At 50.2% G+C, this 25721-nt stretch overlaps 1 long non-coding RNA gene across 1 annotated transcript; it reads right to left on the bottom strand.

Annotated features, from left to right (window-relative positions):
• Positions 1-6032: 6032 nt before the first annotated feature.
• On the bottom strand, positions 6033-24432 carry LOC140398026 (uncharacterized). Its single transcript, XR_011937389.1, has 2 exons — positions 24321-24432; positions 6033-6755 (listed from the first exon to the last, which is right to left on the bottom strand). It is a non-coding gene; the product is annotated as an uncharacterized lncRNA (long non-coding RNA).
• Positions 24433-25721: the final 1289 nt, after the last annotated feature.

The raw sequence follows: 25721 nt of genomic DNA, 5'->3' as shown, positions 1-25721 counted from the left end.
CTTCCTTGCTTGAAGCCTCAGCAGTGGCCAATGCTAGTGGTGGCACCGCTGAAGCTACTGAGGCTGCTGGCCATGATTGAGCTGGTGGCTTTGGGAGGTGGGGCACCTTCAATTGAACGTTGAACCCTGTGGTGGCATCTTAATTGGCTGCCGCTGTCAAATGCCCCCTGGTGCATTGTCAGCTCCTGATTTCAGTCCCAGCAGTAGAATCTTCTTCAATGGTGATAAAATTCGACCCTTGCTTTCTGAATCCTGCTCAGAACTGGTGAGATGTCAGCTGGTTACTTGTTAATTCGCTCAGTGATGAAAATAGTCCTGAACTGAATCTGACGTGGGTGGATGCTAAATTAACTGATTCTTGGGGTTTCCTGCTGGAAGCCAGCTGAGGGTTAAAGTTGACGGTAGCATAGTGGGTAGCACTATGGCTTCACAGCGCCAGGGTCCCAGGTTCGATTCCCGCTTGGGTCACTGTCTATGAGGAGCCTGCACATTCTCCCTGTGTCTGCGTGGGTTTCCTCCAGGTGCTCCGGTTTCCTTCCACAGTCCAAAGATATGTAGGTTAGATGGATTGGCCATGATAAATTGCCCTTACGTTAGATGGGATTGCTGGGTTACAGGGATAAGGTGTGGGCTTAAGTGGGATGCTCTTTCCAAGAGCCAGTGCAGACTCGATGGGCTGAATGGTCTCCTTTTGCACTGTAAATTCTATGATTCCTCTATGTTTCCTATGTATCCAATAAATTGATTCATAGAGGCGATGAGAATTAAACTCATGGATCCAATGATCCTCAATTCACGGACACATTTTAGCTTTTCTCATAGAGCTATTCTTGCATCTGCACATTGGCTAATGATAGATTCATTCATGACACTGATGAGGTTCAATTCATTGGTCTGATGATAGCTCTACTTACTGATTGACCCAATGATCTCTCCATTACTTTACTAATGATAACTATGCCCATAGGTTCAATGCCAAACTCATTCACAGGTCTGAAAACTCTATCGACCTCTTGATAATTATACTTGAGGATTTTCCAATGGCAGAATTATTGCAGGTGGGGCTGGAGGATTTGGAGAGCGGCCAAAAATCTGTTGCCTTTAAGGGCGGTAATCTCCGGTCCTGCCTTTCCCATGTAAGCATGTCCACTGTTTCAAGTGCTTACCACTGTTCTGCTTTCTTGTTTCGTTTTCTGAGAATTCAGAATCAATTACATTGCAAGTGCCTCAGAGCTCAGTATTACTTACTGTTGTTTCTCAAGTGCATGCACAAGCAGTTATTTCCTTGGCATTAGATTGCTATGTGGTCCTTTACCTTGGTGAGAACTTGTTTCAAAACCACATCTATATATGGAATCTCTTCAGGTCATTTATTAATGGAAACCCAAGGCAGTGGATACAAAACTACCTTTGTAACAAGCTCGGAAGTGCTACATGGTATGACTCAAAGTTAAGTTTATTTCCTTCATGACCACATTACCACATTTGGCAAAGAGAATGGGAACTGGGAAAATGTTTCAAGTAAAGCAGTTCTTGCCCCTGTACTGTTATGTTGTTTTTACAAATCACTTTGGGATCTGCTGCGTACATAGAATTTAGAACATATAGTGCAGAAGGAGGCCATTCGACCCATCGAGTCTGCACCGACCCACTTAAACCCTCACTTCCACCGTATCCCCGTAACCCAATAACCCCTCCTAACCTTTTTGGTCACTAAGGGCAATTTAGCATAGCCAATCCACCGAACCTGCACGTCTTTGGACTGTGAGACGAAACCCACGCAGACAAGGGGAGAGCGAGCAGACTCCGCACAGATAGTGACCCAGCGGGGAATCGAACCTGGGACCCTGGCGCTGTGAGGCCACAGTGCTATCCACTTGTGCTACCGTGCTGCCCTGTGCTACTGGGCTGCGTACATCTCTCTCTCTCTCTCTCTCTCTCTCTATCCTTTGAAAAAAGGAGGGCGCTTCTCACAGCGCCTGTGGAAGAGCTTGTGCGTGGAGTCTTGAAACATGGAGATACTGTTGCACTGAAGCTACCGCTCACACTCCTGGCTGACCAGCTCTTTCCACCTTTCCGTAGGTGTACTGGAAGGATTTACGGGTTGACAATCAATCTGCTTTGCCATGCCACAAGCCCACTTTCTGTGCCCATTAAATTGTGAGGTGGGACTTGAACCTGGAAATTCTGGCCCAATGGTAGGGATGCTGCGAATGTTGCCACAAGATCTCAACACACATACATAATGTCAGCTACTAAGTGGGGGGACATACCGAGAGAGATCTAAAATGGGCATGTTGCATTATTGTGCAAAGTCAAAATCTACCCTGTTAATGGTTACTGGGTTCTGATTGAAGGACTTACATTGAATGCACCTTTTATTCAAGAGACATCCTCTCAAGTCACTACAATAGAATTTTGTGGATTAAATCCAGGAGGATAAGGTTGAATCGATTTGGGTGGAAATTGGGAATAGTAAGCTGAAAGTGTCCCTGATAGGAGTAGTCTATAGGCCACCAAATAGTAACATTACGGTGGTGGGCAATAAACAAAGAAATAACTGATGCATGTAGAAATGGTACTGCAGTTATCATGGGGGATTTTAATCTACATGTCGATTGGTTTAACCAGATCAGTCAAGGCAACCTTGAGGAGGAGTTTATAGAGTGTATCCACGATAGTTTCCTAGAACAGTATGCAACAGAACCTACGAGGGAACAAACGATCCTAGATCTGGTCCTGTGTAATGAGACAGGATTGATTATTGATCTCATAGTTAGGTATCCTCTCAGAAAGAACAATCACAATATGGTGGAATTTAAAATACAGATGGAGTGTGAGAAGGTAAAACCAAACACGAGTGTTTTTTGCTCAAACAAAGGAGATTACAATGGGATGAGAGAAGAGCTGGTTAAGGTAGACTGGGAGCAAAGACTTTATAGAGAAACAGTTGAGGAACAGTGGAGAATCTTCCAAGCAATTTTTCACAGTGCTCAGCAAACGTTTATACCAACAAAAAGGAAGGACGGTAGAAAGAGGGGAAATCGACCGTGGCTATCTAAGGAAATAAGGGAGAGTATCAAATCGAAAGAAAAAACATACAAAGTGGCAAAGATTTGTGGGAGACTGGAGGATTGGGAAATCTTTAGGGGGCAACAGAAAGCTACTAAAAAAGCTATAAAGAACAGTAAGATAGATTATGAGAGTAAACTTGTTCAGAATATAAAAACAGATAGTAAAAGTTTCTACAAATATATAAAACAAAAAAGAGTGGCTAACGTGAATATTGGTCCTTTAGAGGATGAGAAGGGAGATTTAATAATGGGAGATGAGGAAATAGCTGAGGAACTGAACACGGTTTTTGGGTCGGTCTTCACAGTGGAAGACACAAATAACATGCCAGTGACTGATGGAAATGAGGCTATGACAGGTGAGGACCTTAAGATGATTGTTATCACTCAGGAGGTAGGGATGGGCAAGTTAATGAGGCTAAAGGTAGACAAGTCTCCTGGCCCTGATGGAATGCATCCCAGGGTACTAAAAGAGATGGCTAGGGAAATTGCAAATGCATTTGTGATAATTTCCCAAAATTCACTAGACTCTGGGGTGGTCCCAGCAGATTGGAAATTAGCAAACGTGACATCACTGTTTAAAAAAGGAGGTAGGCAGAAAGCAAGTAATTATAGGCCAGTTAGCTTAACTTTGGTAGTAGGGAAGATGCTGGAATCTATCATCAAGGAAGAAATAGCGAGGCATCTGGATGGAAATTGTCCCATTGGACAGTCGCCACATGGGTTCATGAAGGGCAGGTCGTGCCTAACTAATTTAGTGGAATGTTTTGAGGACATTACCAGTGCGATAGATAATGGGGAGCCAATGGATGTGGTATATCTGGATTTCCAGAAAGCTTTAGACAAGGTGCTACACAAAAGGTTGCTGCATAAGATAATGATGCATGGCGTTAAGGGTAAAGTAGTAGCATGGATAGAGGATTGTTAATTAATGGAAAGCAAAGAGTGGAGATTAATGAGTGTTTCTCTAATTGTCAATCAGTAGCTAGTGGTGCCCCTCAGGGATCAGTGTTGGGCCCACAATTGTTCACAATTTACATAGATGATTTGGAGTTGGGGACCAAGTGCAATGTGTCCACGTTTGCAGACGACACTAAGATGAGTGGTAAAGCAAAAACTGCAGCGGATATTGGAAGTCTGCAGAGGGCTTTAGATAGTTTAAGTAAATGGGCTAGGGTCTGGCAGACGGAATACAATGTTGACAAATGTGAGATTATCTATTTTGGTAGGAATAACAGCAAAAGGGATTATTATTTTAATGATAAAATATTAAAACATGCAGCTTTGCAGAGGGACCTGGGTGTCCTAGTGCATGAGTTGCAAAACGTTGGTTTACAGATGCAACAGGTGATTAAGGGGGCAAATGGAGTTTTGTCCGTCATTGCCAGAGGGATGGAGTTTAAGACTAGGGAGTTTAAGACTAGGGAGGTTATGCTGCAACTGTATAAGGTGTTAGTGGGGCCAGAACTGGAATATTGTGTTCAGTTTTGGTCTCCTTACCTGAGAAAGGATGTACTGGCACTGGAGGGTGAGCAGAGGAGATTCACTATGTTAATCCCAGAGTTGAGGGGGTTGGATTATGAGGAGAGGTTGAGTAGACCGGGACTGTACTTGTTGGAATTTGGAAGGATGCGGGGTGGGGGGGGGGGGGGGGGGGGGGGTGGGGATCGTATAGAAACATATACAATTACGAAGGGAATAGATAGGATAGATGTTGGCAGGTTGTTTCCACTGGCGGGTGAAAGCAGAACTGGGGGCTATAGCCTCAAAATAAGGGGAAGTAGATTTAGGACTGAGTTTAGGAGGAACTTCTTCACCAAAAGGTGAATCTATGGAATTCCTTGCCCAGTGAAGCAGTTGAGGCTCCTTCATTAAATGTTTTCAAGATAAAGATAGAGGGCGGGATTCTCCCATGCAGCGCCGTATGGGAGAATCGCTGTTTGCGCCATTTTTCCCCGCGGCGCCAGTCCAACGCCGGCAGGCGATTCTCCGAGGAGTGGAGAATCGGTGCCATTTGCGCCAGCGCTTTTGGCGCGGCGCCGGTCGCGGGCCGCTGTCCGCGGCTGGGCCGCCAATTCTCCGGCCTTGATGGGCCGAGCGGCCGCACGGAAACGACAGAGTCCCGCCGGCGCTGTTCACACATGCTCACAGCCTGCGGGAACTCTGCGTGCAGGGACGGTGGCGGCCTGTGTGGGGCGGGGGGGGGGGGGCAGAGAGGCATTCCTTCACCGAGGGGGGGCCTCCGATGGGGTCTGGCCCGCGATCGGGGCCCACCAATCGGCGGGCCGGCCTCTCCAGCCCCAGTCCTATTTTATTACGCGGCCGGCCCCTGAACCTCCGCGCCATGTTGCGTCGGGGCTGACACATTGAAGAAGTCCCCCGCACCTTTACGGGTTGGCGCGGCCCAACTGCGCATGCGCGGGTTGGCGCCGCCCCCAGTGCATGCCAGGAAGTGAGGCTGGCGCGGCGTGAACCGCTCCAGCGCTGTGCTGGCCCCCTGTAGGGGGCCAGAATCGGTACTCCCAGCGGCCCGTTCACGCCGTCGTGAAACGCGTTTCTGACGTCGTGGGCACTTTGGCGCCGAATGGGAGAATCTTGCCCAGATAATTTTTGAAGAATAAAGGTTATGGTGTTCGGGCAGGAAAGTGGAGCTGAGTCCACTAAAGATCAGCCATGACCTCATTGAATGGCGGAGCAGACTCGAGGGGCCAGATGGCCTACTCCTGCTCCTAGTTCTTATATTCTTAAATAGATTTTAGTTTAATTTTTCAAAATTCTGTTAAATGAAAACATAGATTTAAAAATCAAACTGAGCGAAAAAGACACATTAATCAAATCTTCTTTTACTCAGAGAATTTGATTGTCCAAAACTCAGAATCGAATACATTGCGATTACATTCCAAAACTTAAGGTAATCCAGTGAGACAATGCCAATGATTTATATCAGAGAGCAACAGTAAGTTCCTGCAAAAGCTTTTTATTATCATATGGAAAAGGGTAAATTAACAATTGTTCATTTTTCCGTTTTGAATAAGTCACTCTGAATGTACAAATTCTCATAAAATTGTATTGAAGCATAGCTGCGTATGGTCGGCTGTCACAATTAATTAAGAGAAATATTCTATTGTATAACCAGAAACTCTCCAGCAGGGGTCAGGCTTCTCCACTCTGAGAAAAAACAATTGAATCTTCGGGAGGGTTCCGGATACATTTAGTCTGTCACATTATTTGTCAGTCAGTTTGCTTGGTTTATTTTTGCATCAGTTACGGCATAGCACAGCTTAGCAAGGTGCTAACAAACAACATGCTTAGCTTAATTGTTTCCCTGCATGGCCTTGTACAATAAGTGTTCAAGAGCTGTTGGGTAGGTTATGTGCAAAGGACAATTCATTTTGATTGAAACAGCACCTCCAGCCTAAACACATAAAGCCAAAACCCAAAGTGGGCAATTATGTAGGCTCCCTGCATGGCGAGTCCTCTGAACTCGACTGTCAGAGCACTGATTATGAGCAGGCTAATTAGATTCTCAAAAGGAAGAAGGAATGACCAGAGGGCCATTGACCAGGCAGGGAGGGCTTGCTTTTGAACATCTTCCGACCATCAGTTAGAGAGTTGTTTTCTGAGACCCGAGACTATGGTTTCATATTCCTTTTCTGCTAGTAAAAGCTGTGTGGCATCAGGGACCTAAAAGGGAGGAGGCGAAAGGAATATTAAAAAAATTGGAATGGGAGAATTGGCATGTTTAATTTTCCACCAGAAATGTGAACTTGAATTGACACAGATACTTGGATTGCAGCCACGCTCTATGTAACTGAAAAAAAACTTTGACGTGGCAACTTAAAAGCATTAGCTGCCAAACTGAAATCTGTCAGGCAGCGGGGTGAGACTGAGTGAAACCACAAAATGAGACCAGCTCATGAAGAGACTGTGGAAATTTGTCCTGTGCACGTTGCAAGGGAGCATCAACATGCACTGGACTGCAAGAGAGCAGCAACATGCACTGGACTGCAAGAGAGCATCAAAAGGCACTGGATTGCAAGAGTGTCAACATGCACTGGACTGCAAGAAAGCATCAACATGCATGAGACTGCAAGAAAGCTACAACATGCACTGGATTGCAAGAGAGCATCAACATGCACTGGACCATAAGAGAGAATCAACATGCACTGGATTGCAAGAGTGTCAACATGCACTGGACTGCAAGAAAGCATCAACATGCACTGGACTGCAAGTGCTGGACACAAGCACCAAAGAAATGCAATCGTTTGTGTAGTGCTTATTGCAAAGGGTTTAATGCCTGCTTTCTTAATAGCATTTTGTGACAACACTTTACGTTCCAATGTAATTCAAACCCAGGACTATAAGTGAAGGAAAATAACAAGTTAAGCCAAGGAGGTTCAACATGTGTCCTTTCAGAATGATTTCACCAGATTTTAAGGGGGCGATTCTCTGAGCCCAGTGCCGGGCCGGAGAATCACCGCAACTGCGCCACAAAGCCCCGACGCCGGCGCGCGATTCTCTGAGGTGCAGAGAATCGGCATCATTTGCGCCGGCGCGTTTGGCGCGGCGCCGGGCGCTGGAATTGGCGGTGCCGCCGATTCTTTGGCCCGGATGGGCCGAGCGGCCGGACGGATCCGACAGAGTCCCGCCGGCGCAGTTCACCCTGGTCGCTGCCGGCGGGAACTCTGCGCGAACGGTCGGGGGGCGGCCTGTGGGGGGCGAGCGGGGCTCCTTCACCAGGAAGCCTTCCGATGGGGTCTGGCCCACGATCGGGGTCCACCGATCGGCGGGCTGGTCTCTCCCCCCCCCGGGCCTACTTTCTGGCATGGCCGGCCCCTGAACACCAACGCCATGTTGAGTCGGGGCCGGCGCGCTAAAGAAGTCCCCCGCGCATGCGCAGGTTGGCGCGGCCCAACTGTGCATGCGCGGGTTGGCGCGGTGCCCATTTGGCACCTGGAAAGGAGGCTGGAGCGGTGTGAACCACTCCAGCACCGTGCTGGCCCCCTGTGGGGGCCAGAATCGGTCGTACCAGGGCCCGGTTCGCGTCATCGTTAAACGCGACGGCGTTCATGACGGCGCGAACACTTGGGCTCCATATTGGAGAATCGCCCCCTAAGGGTTTCACACAAGCACAGCATCACCCTTAACAGTCCCATCTCCTCCCTTTTAAAAACTCTTGCGTTTGCCCATAACGTCTGACCAAAAAAAAAAGTCACTTTCTATTTTGGATTTAATCTCCAGTGTCCCTGGATTTTCAGTGTGGGACTGGAAATAAAGCTAGCGATCAGCCCAAAACGGGCATGGGCTTCGCTTACACATTACACATTTAAAATAAACATTCAGCAATTTTGCATTCACCATCTGGAACGGTCTTTAATGAAGTTTCACATGCAACAGAGCACTTACAAGGCCAGAGGCTTTTTTAGCTTTTTAATTTCATTTTCCAGTTTTGCACTATGCTTATCTTCTGAACTTCTCACATCTGTTTTTAAAATGTATTTTCAGAGATTTTTTTTCCCCCATAACAGGAGCTTAAAGATATTTCACTGAAAAGGTATTTGTCCTTGAAGCATTGCAAGGCTTCAGCAACACGGGAGGATTAAAAGAAAGCAGAGATATGAATGAAAGTTCTTGCAATGCAGACTTTTACACGAATTCAGGGAGCAACAAAGCATCTCAATGCAAGTTGTCAAATCTGATGGTGGTTGATAAGTCAAAATAGCAATTACTTTTAAAGTACTCCAAATACAGCACACCATGATTAGGGTATGGCCACAAAATGAAAGGAGAAATACCAAGGAGTGAATTTAATTAATTTTATTCTCCCAAAGGAACTTTGTCATTGGATTGTATTTTGCTTCCCTAATTGGTTTGCCTTTCAGCGTCCTGATTGGCCATTCAGGCAGAACACTCTGATTGGATAATCAGTGATACCAGCGACTCTCTTCGTTTCTATCCACAGCAAAAGAAAACACGATTAAAACTTTAGAAAGGGCAAGGCAGACAGGGTCCTCACCTTGTTGCTGAATAGCTACAACAATGTCCTTGAGGATTACATGGTAGAAAAACGGTGGTAGGAAGTGACCTGATCTGTCGGCCAATTGTTTGAAGCTGCTGCATTGCTTTGTAGCTCGCTGATTTTTCGCAGGACGCCTAACTATGCACAAACCCACAGAATCCCTACAATGCAGAAGGAGGCCATTTGGCCCATCGAGTCTGCACCGAACCTATGAAAGAGCACCCTACTGAGGCCCACTCTCTCACTCTATACATGTAATCTCGCACATTTATCGTGACCAAACCACCTAACCTGCACCTCTTTGGACTGTGGGATGAAACTGGAGCACCTGGAGGAAACCCACGCAGACACGGGGAGAAGATAGGGCAAACTCCACACAGTCACTCAAGGCCAGAATCAAACCCGGGGCCCCTGGCCCTGTGAAGCAGCAGTTCTTTGTTCTTTGTACTAACCACTGTGCCACGTGCTGCCCAGGCTTTGGTAACAGATATTACTACGCTGTCAGATTCTGTTAGCTAAAATGCCATTTATTTTTTTAAAATTTAGAGTAACCAATTCATTTTTTCCAATTATGGGTCAATTTAGCCTGGCCAATCCACCTACCCTGCACATCTTTGGGTTGTGGGGGCGAAACCCACGCAAACACGGGGAGAATGTGCAAACTCCACACAGACAGTGACCCAGAGCCGGGATCGAACCTGGGACCTCGGCGCTGTGAGGCAGCAGGGCTAACCCACTGTGCCACCGTGCTGCCCCACTGTGACTCATCTGATGCTCCTCTCTACGCTTATTAACTCCATTATCTAGGCGCGTCTTGATGCTAGTAACCACCGGTGAGAAAGTTGTAGACTTCCCTGACATAATGGGCGGGATTCTGTGATCCTGAGACTAAGTGTTGATGCAGGTGTAAATGCCGTTGCGTTCCTCTACGGCGTCAACGTGCCCTCAGGAGCAGAAATTCTGACCCCAGCAGGGGGCCAGCATCCCTGGAGCAACCCACGCCTCTCCAGCTGCCGATCCCCGGCGTCAGATGGGCGCCGCGGGTCTGCGCATGCGCGGTGGCTCCCTTCTCCGCGCCGGCCCCGACGCAACATGGCGTAGGGCTACAGGGACCGGCGCGGAACAAAAGAGGCCCCCAGCCCGGGAGGCCGGCCCACCGATCGGTAGGCCCCAATCGCGGGCCAGGCCACAACGGAGGCCCCCCCCCCCCGGGGTCGGACCCCCTCTCCCCCCCACCAGGCCGCCCCCGGATGCATCCACGCCGAGGTCCCGCCGGGCAAGAGCAGGTGTGAACGGCGCCGGCGGGACTCGGCTTTTTTGGCGTGGCCGCTCAGCCCGTCCCGGACTGAGAATCACCGAAGGGGGCCCCGTAGAGCGGCCCCCGACCGGCGCCGCGCCGACCGCGCTGGCGCAAATGGCGCCAATTCTCCACTCTCTGGAGAAGCGTCGGACCGGCATCGGGCGGCGTGGCACGATTCGCGCCAGTCCTGCTGATCCTCCGGCCCCGTGGTGAGAGAATCCCACCCGAGATCTTATTTTGAGCTACTGATAGTGCTGCCACTAAAATTTCTCATTCAGAGCTGTGGTGACTGATGCGCAATCAATTACTCTCGAGACAAGGTGAGTCATAACAAATAGGCTTTAATCAGCTAGAACTGTACCCAGCAGCTTCGATACAGAAAGTGAAGGCTGCTGGGACGGCATTGGTTCTTATACTCCGCCTCTCAGGACGGAGCTATGTACATTAGCCAATGGTAGACTCCTGGGTCTAGCCAATGGTCATCCACCTCTCGGGTACCGCAATACCTGGTACTACCACATTCACCCACTGTTTAAAAAAGAGCCCGGCGGGGTGATGGCCAGTGTTAATGTCGCCTTTCGCATGGTAGGACCAGGTATGGAGGTGCCATGATGTCGAGGGTAATAGCCAAGTGTTCATGGTGCAGCAATCAGTTGATCGGGTGGCCTGGTCGTCATTCTGGAGCGTCTGGTCTTCGGCGGTGATCCTGATGGTGATCCTGATGGGGGTCCCGGCGGTTGCGACTCAGGGAACGTGGTGTCGTCCTCCTAGGCAGCTTCGTCACCCCTAGGCGGCGCTGTTGGGGCGAAAAGCGAGCGGGGGGCGCCTGTAGGGGGCATTGGTGCTTGTTCGGGCCTTGATGGCGGTGGTTGTGGTCATGTCTGGGCAGCGGATGGCGAATGGGAACCGGGAGTACTCGTCAATCACGTTCAGGAAGTTCAGGAAGTACGTGTTGCAGTTGGTGGAGGGGAGGGGGCCTTTGAAATCCATGCTGAGGCGTTCAAAGGGACGGGAAGCCTTTATCAGGTGCGCCCTCTCTGGCCGGTAGAAGTGCAGTTTGCACTCCGCACAGATTTGTCAGTCCCTGGTGACTGTCCTGACCTCCTCGATGGAGTAGGGCAGGTTGCGAGTCTTGATAAAATGAAAGAAATGAGTGACCCTCGGGTGGCAGAGATCCTCGTGGAGAGATCGGAGGCGGTCCACGTGCGGTGGCACAAGTGCCGCGGGACAGGGCATCAGGAGGCTCGTTCAGCTTCCCCGGACGGTACAAGATCTCGTAGTTGTAGGTGGAGAGTTCTATCCTCCACCGCAAGATCTTGTTGTTCTTAATCTTGCCCCGCTGTGCATTATCGAACATGAAGGCAACCGACCGTTGGTCCATGAGGAGAGTGAATCTCCTGCCGGCCAGGTAATGCCTCCAGTGTCGCACAGCTTCCACTATGGCCTGGGCCTCCTTTTCGACCGAGGAGTGGCGAATTTCGGAAGCATGGAGGGTGCGGGAGAAGAAAGCCACGGGCCTGCCCGCTTGGTTGAGGGTGGCCGCCAGAGCTACGTTGGATGCATTGCTCTCGACCTGGAAGGGGAGGGACTCGTCGATGGCACGCATCGTGGCTTGTGCAATGTCTGCTTTGATGCGGCTGAAGGCCTGGCGGGCCTCCGTCGACAGGGGGAAGGTTGTGAACTGGATCAGGGGTCGAGCCTTGTCTGCGTAATTGGGGACCCATTGTGCGTGATAGGTGAAGAAGCCGAGGCAGCGCTTTAGGGCCTTGGAGCAGTGAGGGAGGGGGACTCCATAAGGGGGCGCATGCGTTCGGGGTCGGGGCCTATGACTCCACTTCGCACTACGTAGCCTAGGATGGCTAGACGGTCGGTGCTAAACACGCATTTCTCCTTATTGTAAGTCAGATTAAGGATATTCGCGGTCTGGAGAAATTTTCGGAGGTTGGTGTCGTGGTCCTGCTGGTCATGGCCGCAGATGGTGACGTTATCCAGATACGGGAATGTTGCGTGTAAGCCGTACCGGTCAACCATTCGGTCCGTCTCACGTTGGAAGACTGAGACCCCATTCGTGACACCGAAGGGAACCCTTAAAAAGTGATAGAGCCGCCCATCTGCTTCGAAGGCAGTGTACTGGCGGTCACCATTACAGAGGGGCAGCTGGTGGTAGGCAGACTTGAGATCCACCGTGGAGAAAACCTTGTATTGTGCGATCCTGTTCACCAGGTCGGCTATACTGGGGGGAGGGTACGCATCCAGCTGCGTAAACCTGTTGATGGTCTGACTGTAGTCAATGACCATCCTATGTTTCTCCCTGGTCTTTACCACCACTACCTGAGCCCTCCAGGGGCTGTTGCTGGCTTCAATGGCCCCTTCCCTCAGCAGCCTCTGGACCTCCGACCTGATAAAGGTCCGGTCCTGGGCACTGTACCATCTGCTCCTGGTGGCGACGGGTTTGCAATCCGGGGTGAGGGTCGCAAACAGGGAAGGCCGGTCGACCTTAAGGGTCGCGAGGCCGCAGACAGTAAGGGGGGTGATAGGGCCGCCAAATTTAAAAGTCAGGCTTCGCAGATGGCACTGGAAATCCAGCCCAAGGAGGGTGGCTGCGCAGAGGTGCGGCAGAACGTACAGGCAGAAATTGCGGAATTCCCTGCCTTGGACAGTGAGGTTCGCTAGGCAGAACCCCTTTATCTCCACCGCGTGTGACCCAGAGGCCAAGGAGATCCTTTGGTTTATGGGATGGGTGACAAGAGAACAGCGCCTTACTGTGTCAGGGTGAACAAAGCTTTCTGTGCTCCCAGAGTCAATCAGGCACGACGTCTTGTGGCCGTTGATGGAGATCGTCGTTGTAGCTTTCGCAAGCGTCCAGGGCCGACTCTGGTCCAGAGTCACCAAGGCCAGCTGAAGGAATGGAGAGTTCTGGTCGGGCAGCATGTAGTCGGCTGTGCTGGGGATGTCAGCCACAGGTCACACATGGAGTCCGGGGATGAAGAAGATGGTAGGGGCGAGGGACAAAATGGCGGCGCCCACCCGTCCAGCGTGGTGTCCGGGGGGGCAAAATGGCCGTGCCCGCGGGCCGCACGCGGCCTGAGGATAGGGGGGTGGCGGTGGGCGCTGGAATGCCGGGGCCTGAAAGGGGGTCTGCGGATAGTCGCTGGAGACCGCGGCCACGGCGCGGGCCTGGCAGACCCCGACATAGTGGCCCTTCTTGCCGCACCCTTTGCAGGTGGTGGTGCGGGCTGGGCAGAGCGGGCGGGGATGATTTGTCTGCCCGCAGAAGAAACAGCGTTGTCCGGCGGCGGTAGCGGGCCGTCTCTCCGTGCAGGCTTGCGGGGTCAGAGGGAAGGTCTGAGGGGCTGCCGCAATGGGGTGCCACGCAGCCCAGGGGGCCGCCACGCGTCCGGGAGCAAAAGCCAGCGCGTTGTTATACGCAACGTCCATGGACCCCGCCAGGGCCCGTGCCTCAGTAAGTCCCAGAGTGTCCATTTCTAGGAGCCTTCGGCGGATATCGGGGGAGGTCATACCTGTCACGAAAGCACCCTGATCAAAAGTTCCATGTGCTCGTTCCCCGAAACTGGCGGGCAGCCACAGTTTCGGCCCAGCACCAGCAGCGCCCGGTAGAAGTCTTCCAACGTTTCTTCGGGGCTTTGCCTCCTAGTCGCCAGCAGGTGATGAGCGTAGACCTGGTTCACAGGTCGGATATAATGTCTTTCTAGCAGCTCGATCGCTGCTGCATAATTCTCCGCCTCCTCGATAAGGGGGTAGATCCCAGGACTGACCCGCGAGCGTAGAAGGTGTATCTTTTGTCTTTCTGTGGGGGTGTCGGCGGCCGTGTCGAGGTAGCCCTTAAAGCACGCCAGCCAATGTTTGAAGATAGCAGCAGAGTTGTCCGCGTGGGGGCTGAGCTGAAGGCACTACGGTTTGATACGGAGATCCATCCTTTCAACTGAAGTTGTAGCAGATTAAATTGATGCGCAATCAATAACTCTCGAGACAAGGTGAGTCATAACTAATAGGCTTTAATCTGCTAGAACTGTTCCCCAGCAGCTTCGATACAGAAAGTGAAGGCTGCTGGGACGGCATCGGTTCTTATACTCCGCCTCTCAGGGCGGAGCTATGTACATCAGCCAATGGTAGACTCCTGGGTCTAGCCAATGGTCATCCACCTCTCAGGTACCGCAATACCTGGTACTACCACAGTGACAGAAAAGGGACAAATGTTAGAAAGTTGGCTCTAAGTCATGTTTTCAACAAAGTTATGCAATATTTGTGCACTTTTGTCTCAGCTTCTACAGAAAAGATCAACCTTATTTCAGAGCTGAATATTACCTGCTCTTTCACCAATCCCTATTCGAGGCTATCCAGGACGGGCTCCACATATGGAAATTAATGGTGTGTTACCACAGGAACAGGAGTAGATCATTTGGCCCTTTGAGCTTCTCTGCTTCGCCGTTCAATAAGGTCATGGCTGATTTGGTCGTGGTCTTAACTCCACTTTGCTGTCTGGCCTCTGTAACACTTGACTAACTCTGTCTAACTCAGCCTTGAATCAATTCAATGACCCAGCTTCCACTGCTTTCTGGGGAAGGGAATTCCACAGACTAACCACCTTCTGAGAGAGAATTTCTCCTCCTCTCAGTCTTAAAATGGAGACTTCTTGGGCAGGAGGTATACGCGGAAAATGTCGGCACGAACCCCTCACCGATTCTGGTACCAGTGACAGGCTAGCACCGGCGCCGACCAAACCCACGGAAACAGGCGGAGAAGAGCCGGGTACCGGGCGACCCCACAGCCCACCCCCTGGCCACACCCACCAGTTCGCCCAGCCCATCGCAAAAGCGCCCCGGCCAGTGGCACGGATCCCAGCTGAGTGTGGCAGCGCAGCCGCCTTGCCGGGCTCACGATTTGTGTGAGGACACGTGTCCCGCGCCGTTGGGAACTCGGCCCTTTGGGGGCGGAGCGTCGCGAGTGGGCCGGCCAATGAGGTGCCAACGGCATTGGGGCTGCGCGTGGCGTGCATCACGATGACGCCGTTTTGGAGGGGGCAGAGGGGGCCGATTCCAGCGTCAGAATCGATTCTCCGCCTGATCGGCGATTACGATTTTGGTGTCGGGTTACGGAGAATTCCGCCCCTTATTTAAAAAAAAAAAAAATATTTCTATTCTCCTCCTTTTTCACATTTTCTCCCGCATTTACACCCATTAACAATAAACAATAATCAGCAAGATATGTCAATCCCCATAGTAACAACGATCCCATCCGCCCACCAACCCCCAAACATCAGCCCGCATGTTTACATAAATAAATGACAAAAAGGAATCAGGGATTACCCATAGTCACCCTTAATCTACACAGCACCCCTCCCCCCTCCCCCCCCCCTCTCCCCCCCAACAAAGATGTTATCCAGTTCTTGAAAGTGCATAATAAATAGTGCCCATGACTTGTAGAACCCCTCCGAGCTTCCCCTCAGTTCAAACTTAACCCTCTCAAGGGTCAAGTATTCCAACAGGTCCCCCCGCCACGCCAGGGCACTGGGTGGAGAGGCTGCTCTCCATCCCAGCAGGATCCGCCTTTGGGCGATCAATGAGGCGAAGGCTATGATATCTGCTTCCGCTCCCGTTTCCAACCCTGGCTGGTCCGACACCCCGAATATGGACTCCTGGGGACCCGGGTCCAGTTTCACACGCACCACCTTGGAAATTACCCTAAACACCTCCTTCCAGTACTCCCCTAGCTTTGGACAGGACCAAAACATATGAACGTGATTCGCGGGCCTCCCCCCACAACGCTCACACACATCCTCTACTCCATCAAAAAATCGGCTCATCCTCGCCCTCGTGAGGTGCGCTCTATATACCACCTTCAGCTGTATCAGCCCCAACCTCACACATGAGGTGGAGGCATTCACTCTCCGCAGCACCTCACACCAGACCCCCTCCTCTTAACCTCTCCCAGCTCTTCCTCCCACTTTGCTTTGATCCTTTCCAGTGGTGCCTTATCCTCTTCCAAAATAGCTCCGTACACTGCTGACACTGCCCCCTTCTCCAGTCCCCTTGTCGTCAACACCTCCTCCAGCAATGTGGAGACCGGTTCCTCTGGCAAGGTCTGTATCTCCTTCCTGGCAAAATCCCGAACCTGCATATACCTAAACACTTCTCCCTGCTCTAGCCCATACTTCGCTTCCAGCTCCCTCAATCCTGCAAACCGACCCCGAAGAAACAAATCTTTTAGTGTCTTAATCCCCTTCTCTTCCCATTTCCGAAAACTTCCATCCCACCTCCCTGGCTCAAATCTGTGATTCCTCCGAATCGGCATTTCCCTTGACCCTAAACCCAACCCGAATTGTTGGCGAAACTGCCTCCAGATTTTCAATGAAGCTATTATTACCGGACTCCCTGAGTATTTCCCCGGAGCTATCGGGAGCGGCGCTGTTGCTAGTGCGTTCAGCCCCGACCCCCTGCACAAACTCTCCTCCATTCTGACCGCACTTTCTCCACATTCGCCGCCCAGTAGTTGGGGAGACCCAAACCCCCTGCCTGCCTTCCCCTCTGTAGCAGCACCTTTCTCACTCTGGCCACCTTCCCTCCCCATATGAACGAGGTAATCCTTCCCTCAATCTCCCTGAAATAAGACTTTGGCAGGAAAATCGGTAGGCATTGAAAAATAAACAGGAATCGCGGCAACACATTCATTTTAACCGCCTGTACCCGACCTGCCAGTGACAGAGGAAGGCCGTCCCACCTTGCCAGATCGACTTTCACTCTCCCCACCAAACTAGTGATGTTGTATCTGCGAAGGCCCCCCCCCCCCCACTCCCGGGCAACCTGCACCCCCAGATACCTAAAATGAGACCCTGCTCTACGGAATGCCAGCCCCCCCTCCCCTGCCACCACCCCCGGCCGTGACACCACAAAATACTCACTCTTGTCCAGGTTCAGCTTGTACCCCGAGAAAGACCCAAATACCCGCAGTAGCTCCAATATTCCTCCTATCGATGCACTCGGCTCCGACACATACAGCAGCAAGTCGTCGGCATATAAGGACACCCTATGCTCTATCCCCCCCGCACTATTCCTTCCCATGCTCCCGAACTTCTCAATGCGATGGCCAACGGCTCAATCGCGAGTTCAAACAGTAGGGGGGACATAGGACATCCCTGTCTCGTCCCACGGTGGAGAGAAAAGTATCTCAAACTGATATTATTTGTGCGGACACTCGCCTTCAGCTCCTTATATAATAGCTTTACCCAGTTCACAAACCTTGGTCCAATCCCAAACCGCTCCAGCACTGCCATCAGGTACCCCCATTCTACCCGATCAAACGCCTTCTCGGCGTCCAATGCCACAACCACCTCTGTTTCCTTCCCTTCCGCCGGTGCCATAACAACGTTCAAAGCCCTCCTAATGTTCAAAAACAGCTGCCTCCCTTTCACGAACCCCGTCTGATCCTCACCTATCATCTTCGGGAGGCACTCCTCCAGCCTACCCGCCAGTACCTTCGCCAACACTTTTACATCCACATTCAGAAGTGATATGGGTCTATACGACCAACACTCCGTCGGATCCTTATCTTTTTTTAGCGACAGGGAAATCGATGCCTGCCCCAAGGTTTGCGGCAACACCCCCTTCCCTATCACCTCTTCAAACATCACCACCATCAGGGGTACAAACCTATCCTTAAATTTTTTATAATATTCCACCGGAAACCCTTCCAGCCCTGCCACCTTCCCCGACTGCATCCTCCCAATCGCATCCTTTATCTCCTGCTCCACTATTGCTCCTTCTAATGTAGCCCTGTCCCCCTCCCCTAGCCTCGGGTACTCCAACCCATCTAGAAATTCCTGCATCTCACGGTCTCCCCCGGGTGGCTCTGACTTGTGCAACCTCTCATAAAACTCCTCAAAAACCTTGTTAATCAGCACTGGAGCCACCACCAACTTCCCTGCCCTATCCTTCACCTGAAGAATTTCCCTTGCCGCTGTCTCCCTCTGGAGCTGACCTGCTAACATTATCTCCATGTTCATAAACTGCACCCCTTGCTCGTCTCAGTTGGTGCACCGCTTTCCTGGTGGACAGTCGGTCGAAGCTCGCCTGTAGTTCCTTCCTCTTTTCCAGCTTCGCCGGGTCCCCATCCTCTGCATACCTCCTATCTACCTCCAACATCGCCCCTTATTCTTAAACTGTGTCCCCCTCGTTCTAGATTCCCCACAAGTGGAAACCTCCTCCCAGTAGCCACCCTATCAAGTCCCATCAGGATCTTGCATGTTTCAATCTCTCATTCTTCTAAACTCCAATGGGTATAGGCACAAGCTGTTCAACCTTTCTTCATAAGATAAGCCCCTCATCGCAGGAATGAGGCGAGTGCACCTTCTCTGTACTGCTTCTAAAACAATTTTGTCTGTCCGTGTGGAGTTTGTACATTCTCCCTGTGTCTGCATGGGTCTCACCCCCACAGCCCAAAGATATGCAGGATAAGTGGATTGGTCACGCTAAATTGCCCCTTAATTGGAACAGAAAACTCTGCGCAGTATTCCAGATGTGGTCTCATCAATGCCCTGTACAGCTCAGTGAAACTTTCCTTCTTTTATATTCCACCCCCCTTGCCATAAACGTCAACATTCCACTTTGCTTCCAAATCCCTTGCTGCACCTGCATACCAACATTTTGTGATTCAGGACACCCAGATCCCTCTGTACCACTGAGTTCTGCAATCTGTCTCCATTTTAAAAAGTATGCGCTTTTCTATTCTTCCTGCCAAAGTCTTTAAGTTCTCATTTTCCCACTGTAGACTCCACCTGCCAAATGTTTGCCTCCCATTGAACCTGTCTATACCCCTTCACAGACTCAAAGGCCAGGATTCTCTGAAATATCGGCCAAGTGTTGACGCCGGCACCAAAACAGACGCGAGCGACGCCGGCGTCAACGGGCCTCAGCCTCCAGGCCCAGGCATTCACCCCTTCTTCGGGGGCTAGTATGGCGCCGGAGTGCTCTGCTCTCGAAAGCTGGTGTGCCACGGCCGGCGCGGGTCCGTGCATGCGCGCCACAGCTGGTGCGGGTCTGTGCATGCGCGCCACAGCCGGCGCGGGTCTGCGCATGCGCGTGGGTTGCCGTCTCCGCGCCGGCCCCTGGGCAATATGGCGGAACTCTATGGGGGCTCGGTGCGGAGGAACATAGCCCCGCCCCCCCCAGAATTAGCCTGTCCGCCGATCGGTAGGCCCCGATTGCGGGCCTGGCCACCGTGGAGGTCCCCCCCCAGAGTCGGATCCCCCGCCCCCCACCAGGATGGCTCCCGCAGCCAGAACTCCGAGGTCACACTGGGTGGGACCTAACGTAACCCACGCCAGCGGGACTCAGCAGAACCCGGCGGACCTCGAGGGCGGAGAATCGCCGCAGGGGCTGCTTTCAACGGCCTCCAACTGGCGCGTCGGCGACCGCGTGGGTGCAATTGGTGCCGATTCTCCGGTCGCCGGAGAATTGGCAGCCCGGCGTCGGAGCAGCGTGGCATGATTCTCGCACCTTCCTGCGATTCTCGGACTCGGTGCGGGATCGGTGAATCCCGGCCAATTATCTCTTCTTGACAGCTTACTGTTCTACCTGTCATTGTGTCATGAACAAATTTAGCTACCATACCTTCAGCACATCCTTCAAACCATTCATATAGATTGTAAAGTTTTGGCCGCAACACTGATCCCTGTGGCACCACATGAGCTACTGCTTACCAAAACTCAAAGGACCCATTTATCACTACTCTGCTTCCTGTTAGCCAACCGATCCTTTATTCATATTAATATTTTATGTGTTATCCCTATACTGTGTGTTCCGATCTTGTGTAATAACCTGTGATGTGGCACCTTATCAAATATTTTTGGAAATCCGAGTACACCACATCTACAGGTTCCCCTTATCCAATGTGCTTGATCCTGCCTCAAAAACTCTGATAAATTACTTAAATAGGATTTCCCTTTCACAGAGCCATGTTAACTCTGCAAGACCATATAATGATTTTCTACCCTCCTATAACTTTCTTAATAATGCATTCGAGCAATTTCCCTTTGACAGATGTCAGATTAACTGACCTGTAGTTTCCTGCTTTCTAACTCCCTCCTTTTTTTTTTCTTTAAATACATTTAGAGTACCCAATTTCCTTTTCCAATTAAGGGGCAATTTAGCGTGGTCAATTCACCTCTCCCTGCACATATTTGGGTTGTGGGGGTGAGACCCACGCAGATATGGGGAGAATGTGCAAACTCCACACGGACCGTGACCCAGGGCTGGGATCGAACTCTGGTCCTCAGCGCCTTGAGGCAGCAGTGTTAACCACTGCGTCACCGTGTCGCCCGTCTCCCTCCATTCTTGAGTGAAGGTGTTACATTAGCGATTTTCCAATCCACTGGGACCCTTCCAGAGTCTAAGGAATTTTGGAAGATAATAACCAATGCATCTACTATCTCTGAAGTCACATCGTTTAAAACCCTAGGATGCAGGCCATCTTTTCATGGGGACATGTCAGACTTCAAGTCTGACCAACCTTCTGATCCACGACTAATCTTTGCAGACAGTGGGTGAATTCTCCACCTCCCCAGCTGCATGTTCCTTGGCAGCGCACCATTGCCAGCTGTGCGATTGTCCGTTACAGCTGCCGGCCAATGGAATTTCCCATTGTCGCCACCGGGAAACCAGCGGAAAATTCACCCCAGTGTTTCTTTCAATTTGAAACTATCCTTAACTTCCTTATTTAGTCACAGGTGATGGATCCTTCTCAGAGAGTTTTCATTTCTCTGAATCACTTTTGAACTAGTTTGGCTCCTTTCCCCATAGATCATCTATTTTTTAAATCAATCCTGTCACGTTTGTCAGTTACATAGATTACATAGATTACATAGAACATACAGTGCAGAAGGAGGCCATTCGGCCCATCGAGTCTGCACCGACCCACATTAATCCCTCACTTCCACCCAATAACCCCTCCCAACCCTTATGGACACTACGGGTAATTTAGCATGGCCAATCCACCTAACCTGCACGTCTTTGGACTGTGGGAGGAAACCGGAGCACCCGGAGGAAACCCACGCGGACACGGGGAGAACGTGCAAACTCCGCACAGACAGTGACCCAGCGGGGAATCGAACCTGGGACCCTGGCGCTGTGAAGCCACAGTGCTAATCACTTGTGCTACCGTGCTGCCCAAGAGCACAGACTGATTGACAGATGGGCTGAAGTCCATTTTGTATGTAAACAACCATGGGGCTGGGGCCGTCGTCAATGATTTAACGTGTGACACGTTTTGAAGTATGAATGCGTCAAGGTTTTCAACTGTAAGTTGCAAATTGAGTGTGTGCTGGAAATGGGCTTGTCTAGTAAATTTAAAAAAAAATTAGCAGTACTTAATCCCAGCAGTAGATCTAGAACCAGTTGACAAGTAACACTTAACAGCATATAACTAATAAATAGTTGAGTAATCTTCTTCTTGGCAACTGTTTTATATTTTGGTTACCTGTTCCAAGGTTGACAAAAGCTCATCGCCTGCATCTTCTCTGAGGTACATGCAGACAGTGTTGACTTTGGCTACCAACTCCTGCCAGGGAAGGTACATTGTTATTCCCTGAGAAGCATACCCAAGAACGCCAAAGAGGATAGCCCCCCCTTGCATTAACGTCACGCTGCAACATTTCAATGTTGTAACCCATTGAAGAAGGAATTTTGATGCTGTCTTACACCTTCCTTTATCTTATTGGGTTGAATTTTACAATGGTGCACTGCCAGCCTATGGCTGATTGGAAAACAGCCTTTGGTTGATCACACGCCTTGATTTCAACTGACAGAAAATCGTGACAGCTTGCCTGCAATTTTCTGATAGGTTACCACTTTGTGCGTGACCCTGCTGGTGGGGCGTGTTTTGTTATGCTCTTGACGTAGCATAAGCTGCTTCCTTGATGTGCACTCTGACAAAGGAAGGTTCAGACTTGGAGATAGCTTTAACACATTTATTAAACTGTTAACGATTCTCCTTCTTGGATTCGACTCTCCTGTTAATCCTGCTATAGCTACTCAGACTGACGAACGAGTCTGCTACAATCCACGTGGTGGGTGTGATGTGTTTCAATCAACCCTGTGTACTAACTGAGTGTCTCCACTGGAAAGAGACTGAGTATGTGTGCTGTGTCCTTATATATGGGTTGGTGTAATGCCCCCCTGTGGTAGTGTCACCTCTGTGTGTATCTTGAATGCCCATTGGTCATGTCTTACTGACCTATTGGTTGAATGTCTGTGTGTCATGTCTCTGGTGCTCCCTCTAGTGTCTATCTAGTCTACGTGTATTTACATTAACCCCTTGTGTACTTACAGTGATGCATATCACAACAGGGCGGTATGTGAAAATTCACCCCATGCGTTCCACTTTCTGCCTCCACATTTGCTTTGGGAGCCATACTCCACAAAGCCTCTCAACAGTTGTCAGAAATTACTGAGCACTCCACAACCTTCGAAGAGACAACCAAATCGAGGTGACATTGCATGTTCCTGCATACACTCACTTTGCGGCAGCTTCATCCCTTTAAACTCTGGCTGCCGTCCCCTCTCCCCCACCCTTGATGCAGCATCATCAAAAGGCCCAATCCAGGCTATATTCATAGATTCATAGGAGTTACAGTGCAGAAGGAGCCCATTTGGCCCATCGAGTCTGCACCGGACCTTGGAAAGAACGCCCTACCTAAGCCCACACTTCCACCCTATCCCCGTAACCCAGTAACCCCACCTAACCTTTTTGGACACTAAGGGCAATTTAGCATGGCCAATCCACCTAACCTGGACATCTTTGGACTGTGGGAGGAAACCGGAGCACCCGGAGGAAACCCGATTGGCGTGGGTATGAAATAAGGATTGATTACTCTTTGCTCATTTGAGGACACATTAGCAGTCCGAGGAGCATTTTAGAACACATTTTAGGGAACGTTCTCAAAATCTGCAGCTCCTTTCAATTGTTTGTCCTCAAGTGTTTCTTTAAACACCAAAACAGGGAATTTTAGGGGCTGGTTTAGCACAGGGCTAAATAGCTGGCTATTAAAGCAGACCAAGGCAGGCCAGAAGCACGGTTCAATTCCTATACCAGCCTCCCCGAACAGGCGCCGGAATGTGGCGACTAGGGGCTTTTCACAGTAACTTCATTTGAAGCCTACTTGTGACAATAAGCGATTTTCATTTCATTATGCAGAGATTCGTCCAGTGGGAGATTAGTGGAACTCAGGGGAAATAGTTTAAGCTGTTTTTTAAAAAATGCCTTTTTAATGGGGTTTCTTGAGGATTTCCATTGCTAATCTACCAAGTTTCTGATCACAGATGAGAAAGTCCTGAATTTTAACCCGTCAGGCTATTTTGAGGACGTTATTCTCATTTGCTCTCAAAGATTTAACTTTCTTATACTGCTGGAGAGAAAAATGATACCTACAGAGCTGAAATGCTGAAGAATGTTTTTCTTTTGCATGGAGCTGGAGCAGGATTCATCATTGTTTGACAGGGATTGTGATTTACGGCGCGAGAAAGCAATTTAATGGAATTCCACAGCAAGTATTTACAGCTGAGGAGACGACATTATTAACCCATTCACTGCCATACCGACATAAATGTTTGTGTTGTCACTCCCGTTTGCAGGATGGAGCCAGATCTTCCTGTGGAGATTTCTTTCAAAGCTCCCTCCAACTGGGTTTGTATACAAGGGTCCAGAAGGACCTTTCTGAAGTCAAGGGACACCCCCCCCCCCCAACCCCCCCCCCCCAACCCCCCCCCCCCCCCCCCCCCCTTCCCTCCCCTCCACTGAAGGTCTGGTGGTTTGCTGGCCTCCCTCCCTTTCCCGATCTCCTCAGAGATTCCACTCTCACCCCTAACCTCCCGCTCTCCCCTGGCTTTCCCTCCCCTCCGCAGGAACCCCTTGAACCTACTTGCGCCTCTGGTTCCTGGATTTAGTCTCTGACGTCTTCGTAAACATCCTCTCCTGTCCACTGTTGCGCTGTTGCTGCAGGGACTGTTGAGTTGCTGGCCAATAAGATTGGCCGGCAGTTCTCTCAGGCAGGACTTCCCCCTGAGTCGGGGGCAGAAGTCCCGCCTGCAGCCAGTCAACGCTAATTGGAGCGGAAATTGGCTGCGGGAAAGTTGGAGTCGCAGGGATGTGCCTCCCTTTGACTTTATGGATGGTCGGAAACAAGGCCCTACCATCCAAAAAATTCAGACCAAGAAACTGAACATGGACCACACTACAATAAGGCCTGTGAAGATGATGAATGCTGATAAACTGTTATGTGATACTAAGGCAATGGCACTAGATTTTGCATTTGGTTTGTTTTTGATTATATATTCAAATATTTCACCAACCAAACCAAGTGCTTAATATTAAGAAATTTGCAAAGTTCACTTGGTGGCTTGGTGGTGAAGGAACTGCTTGTTGTAGTACTGAGCCATACTGACCAGGAAAAGTAGGGCAGGGATTTTCCAGTCCTGTTGCTTGCCATCGGCCAGCGGCGGGATATTCCAGTCCCGTCGCAGTCAACAGCATGTCTGCAGCTATTTCCAAAGTCTCTCTGCCTCGGAAAGCTCCTCCTCATGGGGTGATTCCCCACACAGAGTCCTGGTTGGTCACGCAGGTCAGGTGACCCTTACTCTGCTGTGTTTCCCTTAAAGGGACAATGACCATAAATGTTAAGCCATTCAGATCAACATTGAACATAGCACAACATTCGTACTCCTTAATGATTCATTCGATGTTCGAAAAACAGTGAAGCTTCACTGTTGCAGATGTTCCATCATTCACTGCAATCATTGTTACCATTGCTAATGAAATCACATTGTCAACAGGTGTATGCTTTCAGGCAGTGAAATCCAATAATATTGTTAAGAGGTTATAATTTATCGTGAAAAACGCAATCACACAATCATTTAATTTCCTTTTTAAAATATCAGTCACATGTTTTAAGAAGCCGGCATGGGGAAATCTGGAAGCGGGCTAAAGTGATCAAAGTGGCACCGAAGCAAGGCTGTTTTTAATGTCTCACCAAACGCCTGTGTTTTCCTGTTCTATGTAATTGCAAAGTGTTTGATGCTGGTTCACCCACACACAGAGGGAGGTCATCACTGCGCTCCCATTCAGAACTGGTTAAAACCAACCAGTGGAATGTACATTTCTGAAATATGGGCACGTTGTCTGTTCAAGCAAAAAGAGAGAGGAACAGCAAATGAGTTTGAGTAGAGAAGGTGCAGACGGGTTGAATTTTTCACAAAAGCAAAGGGTCCCTCTGAGACTGTCAGGTCCTGGGTGACTGAGCCATTCCTGACAGTTCCTGTGGCAA

The sequence above is a fragment of the Scyliorhinus torazame genome, chromosome 21, assembly GCF_047496885.1.
Source record: "Scyliorhinus torazame isolate Kashiwa2021f chromosome 21, sScyTor2.1, whole genome shotgun sequence".
Lineage (NCBI taxonomy): Eukaryota > Metazoa > Chordata > Chondrichthyes > Carcharhiniformes > Scyliorhinidae > Scyliorhinus > Scyliorhinus torazame.
The sequence above is the reverse complement of the archived record's forward strand: the minus strand, read 5'-3'. Positions and strand labels throughout refer to the sequence as shown.